This window comes from Ips typographus, linkage group LG1 (genome assembly GCF_016097725.1).
Source record: "Ips typographus isolate SLU linkage group LG1, UJ_Ityp_2.0, whole genome shotgun sequence".
Classification (NCBI taxonomy): Eukaryota; Metazoa; Arthropoda; class Insecta; order Coleoptera; family Curculionidae; genus Ips; species Ips typographus.
The window spans coordinates 30,314,041-30,322,793 of record NC_138422.1 but is presented as its reverse complement, the minus strand read 5'-3'; positions in this window follow the sequence as shown (position 1 = coordinate 30,322,793).

The window sequence follows — 8,753 nt, the reverse complement described above, 5'->3', positions numbered from 1 at the left end:
CCCACTTTCTTCTCGAGGTAGTTCTGATCTCTGCCCTGAAGTAGGGTTGCTCCCATGAAAGTATGCTGTAAGTGGTGTTCAACAGATTCATTCCACTTGGCTGTGCCACTGCGCCAGGAAGTTAAAATTGTTCGTTTTCAGGTCTTCCATTGGTGGTTGTTTGGTAATCTGTTGTTGTCGACAATTTTCTTATCCTCCCTCAGAAGGGCTTCAGTTTTTCGGAGTTGTGGAGGAGTTATCCCGGACAGTACATGCAGCCATTGGGTCGGGATACACCTTATAGATCCTGGGATGAGTCTCATAGTCTGATTTAGCTGAACGTCAATTAGTTTAGTGGGATGACTGTTTCGTTTCACAGAGCTTTTGAATTATGTTATTTCGCGTTTTTAGTTTTCCCGTAACGTTGGTAAGGTATTTATAGAAACAGAGACCGCGATCTAAAGTTGTCTCTAGATATTTGGGAAAGCAGTTGTGCTTTAAAAGCTGATTAGCAAATAGTACTTGCAGTTCACGTTTGGGCAGTTTGTTGGTCAGGTGGAAGCAAGAAACCTCAGTTTGGTTAGAACTGGGTACTAGCCTCCATTTCTTAAAACAGTTATTAAGAGCTTTCAGATCGTCAGTTAGGGCGTGTTCAATGTTTTCAAAGCTCTTATCAGAAAAGGCGATGGCTATATCGTCTGCAAAGCAGAACTTGCTGCTGGCTGTATCTGGCATGTCAGATTAAACAGTAGTGGGGCCAGTACCGACCCTTGTGGTAGTCCATTATTTAGTTGCTTGCTTATTTTTTCTTTGACGAGTGAACGAATAAGAATAGCAAACAATGTAGCAAGGAATATTAAATGTAGAAAATCTCCTGTAAAATTCAGTATGAAAATGCAGAAAGTAGATAAAACAGAATATGAATGACTGGTTGATCGGTGAGTGGCATAAAGAATGGAAAAACACAGAGAAAACATTTTTTTATAGGTGTGGAAGAAGATGAGACGCAACAGCAGCACGTCCATGCTTGCAAATGCAGCAATTTAGTCAACGAAACTCGATTAACGGCAAAGATTTCTTATAGGTATCAATACAAATTGTGTTTGGTATATGAACAAGTAAAAGTTAAGACCTTTCTTCAAAACATGAATATTGGACTTTCTAAGATGTAAATAACTGATTAGGTCAATAATAAGAACTAACAGATATTCTTACCTTCTTGTCAGAAGTCAAAACTGCTAGTAGATTTTTTACTTGATTATTTTTTTACACCGTTCTCTAGATGCAAACATGGAAATATTCTCTTCTCGAAAATGGGTTTATCTCTTTCAACTTCACAGGTATTTAATTCTACCAGGTGAATGCCAATTGCCCCGAGTGGCAAGCTTGAGATCGTATCTGGCAGTTGCAACACCCAACATCGAACATCATATTTCACTCGAGACCAATGTGTTGAAGGAATAATTGCACCAGTTGCAGGTTTCGCGTACCGCACCGAACGGATGTCGGGTAACCCGGTGGTCCCACACCATCACCGCGCCCCCTGGTGGGTCTCTTAATTGGTGCGACAAGATCACCGCCACCATCACCCCGAGACCATATTCAAATGGTGGCTGCTCGGTTTATTTATGTGGCGATTTAAATTGGGATGTCTCCTTAAGTCGCCAACGGCCAGATTACCATCTCTAGTTGGGTGGCGCGGATTGTTACTCTCTCGCTTTATCGCTGCTATATATTTGCACGTTTTGCAAGAAAAGTCATAAATAAAAAGACGATGAACAATAATTAACCAGTCACATTAAATAAAATAGTAGAATACTGATAAGACTGATATTATAGTTATCTAGTTTTTTTAATTATAGTTAATTTTACTTAATTGTAAACCTATAAATGGCAGAACAACAAAACATGATTATTTTGGTCTTTAAGTCGGATATGATAGGTTGTAAACATAAGACCCAAACCTATATTATAGTTTTTTCTTACTGAACATGTCATAAATTATAGGTATGTTTACTATTTATTTAAAATAGCTAAAGATAAGTAAATAAACGTTAAAAAAAACATATTGACAGGGACTAATTATTGTACTGCGCTATACATGTATTTTTAACTTTTCTTAAAAAAATTTAGTCTCACCTACCAAAGAATGTAAAAAAAGTCGTTAAAGTATAATTTAAAAAGAAAATTAATCCCGTTTAAAAAAAATTGGGATATACAGGGTGTCCCACGACGAAAGACATCGATTGATATTGGAAAAAGTATAAATAGGAGAGTTTTGAAAATTTGGCAGGATACTGATGTGGGCATGCCCAATCTAACTAAAATATTTTCAAGATGGTTGCACTTCCGTTTATACCGGAAGTCGATCACAACTTTCTTATTTTAACTAGAATACCCTATATATTATTACATATTTGGATTCCTCGCAAAATTTTGACCAACTTTCATGTACAATGCCCTATGCCTATCTCTAGCCGTTTTCGAAATATTTGATGTTTTTCCAAAAAAGTGACAGTTGCAACGCTCAACATATTTTTCTACTCTGTCAAAACCGTATTTAATTTTGCAATGAAACTTTGGGTTATTGTAAATAAAGGATCGTTTTATTAAACTGAGGGTGCGTAATCACTCATTTGTATACAGGGTCGTCAAAAAAAAATCATAAACCCGCCACTAAAAAAAATGAAAAATTTCAAGTTTTTTAAATAGAAACCCACATTTTTTAGGACGGAATTATTTTGAGCATTAAAAATTACTATACGTTTCAATTTACTTGCCTATACCTAAATCCAACCCATTTCGTTTTATTTGAGAATTAAACTTTTTTTTATTAGGCTGCATGGTTGGGATTAGTTGGTACTCTAGTTGGTCATGCTTTTGACACACGGTGATATTGGAGACCTGCAGAGTATGTTAATATTCAGCAATAAGTCAAGCAAATAATTGAAAATTTGAAGAATACGGGATCTGTGAAGATAAAAGCTATTAAAACAAAACCAATCCTTAATAATACAAATGTAGAAATTGCAATTTTGGGCTATTTTGTTGCAAATCCAACTTCGTCAATAAGATAAGTTTCCGCAGAATCAGGCATATCCAAAAGCTCAATTTAAAGGATCCTGAAGAAACATAAATTTCACCCTTTTTCATTTAAATTGGTACAACACTTAAAAGAGGTTGAATTTCCGAAGAGAGTGGTTTTTAGTGAGTTTTTGCTGACTAGTCACTATGGAGAAGAATTGTTTTTGAATAATATTATTTAGAGCGACGAGGCCAAATTCACTAAAAATTAAATATTCAATAGACATAATTCACACTACTGGTGTGACATAAATTCACACGTAATTAGAGAGAGAAATTTTCAAGAAATCTGGAGTTTTATGAATAAAAAAATGTTTATTCTCAAATAAAACGAAATGGGTTGGATTTAGGTATAGGCAAGTAAATTGAAACGTATAGTAATTTTTAATGCTCAAAATGATTCCGTTATAAAAAATGTGGGTTTCTATTTAAAAAACTTGACATTTTTCATTTTTTTTTTAGTAGCAGGTTTATGATTTTTTTTTGACGACCCTGTATACAAGTGAGTCATTACGCACCCTCAGTTTAATAAAACGATCCTTTATTTACAATAACACAAAGTTTCATTGCAAAATGAAATACGGTTTTGACAGAGTACAAAAATATGTTGAGCGTTGCAACTGTCACTTTTTTGAAAAAACATCAAATATTTCAAAAACGGCTAGAGATAGGCATAGGGTATTGTACACAAAAGTTGGTCAGAATTTTGTGAGGAATCCAAATATGTAATAATATATAGGGTGTTCTATTTAAAATAAGAAAGTTGTGATCGACTTCCGGTATAAACGGAAGTGCAACCATCTTGAAAATATTTTAGTTAGATTGGGCATGCCCACATCAGTATCCAGCCTAATTTTCAAAACTCTCCTATTTATACTTTTTCCAATATCAATCGATGTCTTTTGTCGTGGGACACCCTGTATTGCTCTTGGTTGTAAAAGGGGGTTCTTCTTTCTTATCCAACAATCTTATATCAGTTACGTTGGTTCGAGTCCAACTGAGTGAATAACATGACATTTACATTTTAAAAACATCCAAGGTACAATTTGGATTTGAAGTACTTCGTAATGTGATAAAATAGTTGGTTAGATTTTCTGGAAAACTTTCTTGTTCTTAAGCTGTCTAAAAGATTGACGAGCTAGACGCAAAGGACAAACACCGCAAACGTTGAACGTGAAGAAGTCTTTCGCCACGTCCCGTAAACAAAATCCGACATAATCCACACATCCACTAACCCAGCAGGATCGCGTTTATCAGCTGTCAACCGACGACAGGCGAATAGACAAGCGGAGACGCCTCGTTGACGTCGAGGGAGGACGTCGCGACGGCTTAAAAACCGCCCCGCAAATTCGAAACGTGCTCGAGTGACGTTTTCGGGGATTTTCCAGATTCTTCCTTGCGCCTCTTAAATGATCCCGTTTCGGGGGGAGAGCTTAAAGAGATACGAGGGTGGGTTTTATCGGGTTTTAACAGTCGCCATTAAAAAGCGATTTGTGCGCCCCGCAGTGTGGCAACGTCGCATACTCTCGTTAGACACATACAAAGGCGCGTGGGCGACGGGTTGCCTATCTGCGATGGTCAAGCCCGTATTTCACTGTTTACGTCAAGTTAATAAGGCCGTTCTGCGCTCTATGAGCAACGGTCGGTGGGCAGCGGAACGTTTGTTTGGGCGACGCTGCGTTGACAATTACACAACTACTTACACGCCCGGCTACTGTTACTCTGACAGATCCTGTGGGCGACTAATGTGTTTGTCTTTGTACAACTTAAAAATGGTCTGGAAGATTTACAGTATTCTCGCGCAATAAGACCAAAACCGAATAGAAAAACCCAGAAGACAATAGTGAGACCGATGAAGTAGGGCAGTAGAGTTTCAAATTAACATGAAATGTGAAAAAACTGTCAAAATTTAGGTAGAACTAAATGAAGTGCTCTGGGTAGGCAAAATATTCAAATATTGGCATTTCAAGTTAAGATCGCAGCGCCAGTTCAACTAAAATCGAGCAACCCTTAACCTAACATTATAAATAATGTAATAGATCATTTTGAGTCACCTGGTTTTGACACTGGCTTTCGACGGCAGCCATATTGCCGGGGGGGCAGACAACTGAATTTAGCTGTATGGATTTTCATTGTTATTTGTGATCTCCTGGTGTTTAATAAACTGTTTAAAAGGAAGCAGAGTACATTTAGTTGATATGTAGCGAGAGACACTGTTAATAACTAAAAACATCATCTGTGCTTTTGGAAAGCCTGTAAAATATAATGTTTTTGAATCATTATCTTTAAATGACTCTTCTGACAAGCCAGACGATTTTAGTTTTTCTTGCAATGTATAATTTTTTGATTTGCAAAATTGAGATCTTCTGATAGACAATTTATACACAGCATTTTGTTCACTTTTCAGTTGGCTATTGTCATCGATTTGTTGAAGTTGTTCCAAGTAAGATACAGATACTTCTGTAGATGGACCTGCAGTGGGTTCCCTGTCCATGTTCATAGCTAACGTGCTCTCACAATGCTCATCTTCCTATATAAAGGGTCTTATTACAGATAAATTATAACTTTTGTACAAAAACTTACTATTATGAGACATTTTGTTTAACGCTTAACTGGTTGAACATGCCGCTACACACTTTGTACATTTTGGGTTTTGGTAATAATATATATCCCATATTTACAGAAGGAACCCAGTCAGGATTGTCCTTATCTTCCAATTTGGCTGGTTTGCCTAAAAAAACCAAACAAAACTGACACAATACACAAAAATTAAAACAATATTTTATTTAACCATACTTCGTTAAATGCTGTACTACTGATACATAATAATAATAGATACTTGAGACAGTGATTTGCACAAATTCGTGCATCATTAAGGAAGGTTTTACTTAAATCCCCACATTTTGAAGCGGCAACCCATTTAAGTCGACGTTCTTTTGATAAGGCGTTTAGTTGTTCTCCCCAGTTCTTCAACGCTTTGGGAATCTTGAAAAATCGAACTTTATCCCTTTCTGCTCTATTTCCACAACGCACGACTGAACAAAACGATTTTTCTACAATCTTCTGAACTCAATCGAAAATTTCTATGGTTTACATTTAACTAGTGGGTCTGTATGCCCCCCCGGCAATATGGCTGACTTACGTTTGACGTTTGTGACGTCACTTCGAAATGGTCTATACCTAAGTTCCTAACCAAAATCAACGTAAGCAAACGGAGAAATGACAGCTGGAATGCCTGAAACTGTTTTCAAAACTGATCACCAGAGGGAGTATCTCTTCCCTTGAAACGCCAATATAGTAGTTTGAATGAAAGTTTTAGCTTTGAAAGTTATAGCTATTTAACAAGAAGGGGCAGCCAGCATAATTCCTTTGATGTTTTGAGGGTGATATTTTTGGATGACCCCGTTTTGTCTTTGGTAGGAAACATGTTGCCGGTTGTCTCTTATTTCATTTTGAAATAAAAATTGCATCCAAGTTTCAGAGAGATGACTGGCGAAAAGTAGGCTGCGCAAACTTCTTTTGTTTCAAAGATACGGGGAGCTTTTGAAAATTGGTCATTTTGAAACCTCCTCTGTATTTCATTTGCTATTAAAGTTATCAAAAAAAGGAAAAACGGTTTCCGGTAGAACTTTTGACGTAGAATCCAATGGCGTAGTCAGTTTTTTTCTATTACCTTTAGTTTCTGACATATGACACTAAGTTATATTTTTTTAAATGGAACACCCTATATATTTTTAGTTTATTTAATTCTGTTGATTTTTACTTTTTCAACGGTGTATTAAAATATATAAGTTTGTAAACGTTAATCTTGGTAATTAGAAAAAAGGCGTTTCCTTAACAAAAAAGTGTTAAATAATATGTATAAAAATACCCAGAGTCGAAACAAAATTTGGCTATGTTCATATTAACATGTTACATGTCGTTTATAAACAGTTTTTTCAACTTCCACCTTAAAAATAGTAGAAAATAGAAATGGCCACTTTTCTTAACAAAGTGACGGTAGAACTGTTTGTAACTTAGATTTTTAATAAGATTTATTAAAAATATTTAATTTTCTGATGTGTTAGTTTATATGATTTTGTTTGGTATTTTAGATATTGGCCTTTTTCTAGCTTAGCAAAGGTCTTTTTTTAAAATAACAAGCTTAACCTCTTCAAACTTATATGTTGTAATACACCGTTGAAAAGGTAAAAGTCAACAGAATTAAATAACGTAAAAATATATAGGATGTTCCATTTAAAAAAATGTAACTTACTGTCATATGTCAGAAACTAAATGGAATAGAAAAAAACTGACTACGCCATTGGATTCTACATGAAAACTTCTACCGGGAACCGTTCTCCCTTTTTTGATAACTTTTATAGCAACTGAAATACTGAAGAGATTCAAATATTACCAATTTTCGAAAACCCCCCGTATCTTTGAAACAAAAGAAGTTTGCGCTGCCCACTTTTCGCCAGTCATCTCAGCTCAGAAAAAGAGATCAGAACACGTATGCTACTTTTTTTCTATCTATTACCGTTTTCTCTGTACCCCGTAAAACCATCGAAAATGCAGCACCCTGTACATTAAACTGGTGATGTTTTAAAACAAATTTTTGATGTGGCAACGTTCTTCAACAACCTGAATGACCAACCAATGAAACTCCTGATGATTTATTATATAGTAACATTCTTTCATTGATTTCACCCTGTTTATAGACAAATTATATGAAACTAGTAACAACGTCTAAATAAAAATGAAGGGGTTACTTTAGAGTGAGTGACAGGAAAATGCTTCACACGGTGATTAGCTGAACCATCCCCTATAACGGGTGTTTCCGCTCTCGTCCAGACTGTCGAGATAATGTCACACTACGTGTAAAGTCCGGTTCATCATCATCATCATCATCAGCGATTCCTGTCTAAGCCATTAGGGTCGATAATTTATTACCGATTCGATGCCACTGAACGTCACTCGTTGTACCTTTCAAATGCAGTCAGATCATGCAATTTGAATCGGTTTGATTCTTTCCCGTCGTATTTGGTATCAATAATTCATCGGACCTCGGGGTGTTAAGTAAAATCGGGAGCGGAATAATCACGGTCGTCGTTGACCTCCCAGCGCGTTGTAAGGCCCCCTTTTACATACAATGAACGGGCACCGGCTGGGACGTGACCGTTTTTAAGAAATGGACGCGGACGTGACGACGGGACGCGACACGCCGACCAAATCAACCAGTTGAGACCGCATCTGGTTTTATAATTTTTTACTGTACGGGAGTTCCCCATTTGCTTGACCATGTGATGAATTACCGCATAATTTTTGTGATGTTGCAAGAGAGAAAATAATAATTTCCGTCCCAACGTGTGGTACTCAACTGGAGTCCAGTTGTACAGGATGAGCAAGTTTTGATGATGATTTTTTGACAGTTTTTAATAGTATCTTCAGTCTGTAGTTTGCCTTCAATGGGTGTCAACTTTGTAGTTTCTAGTATTTTTTTGCAAGGAGTTAATACAAGCCAGCAGTTGAGTTGGTTTTAGAGAAGAAATCTCCCCATCATTGATGATGATGCTACCAAAAAGTTGTTTCTTATGTTTGAAACTGCACCACCATCGTGTTTTCCTAGGCCTATCCGCTCTAGGTGGCCTCTCAATCGATAGTGTGAGAGGAAACCTGTGAGTGAGCGGGGGTTTCTTTTAATCAATTTT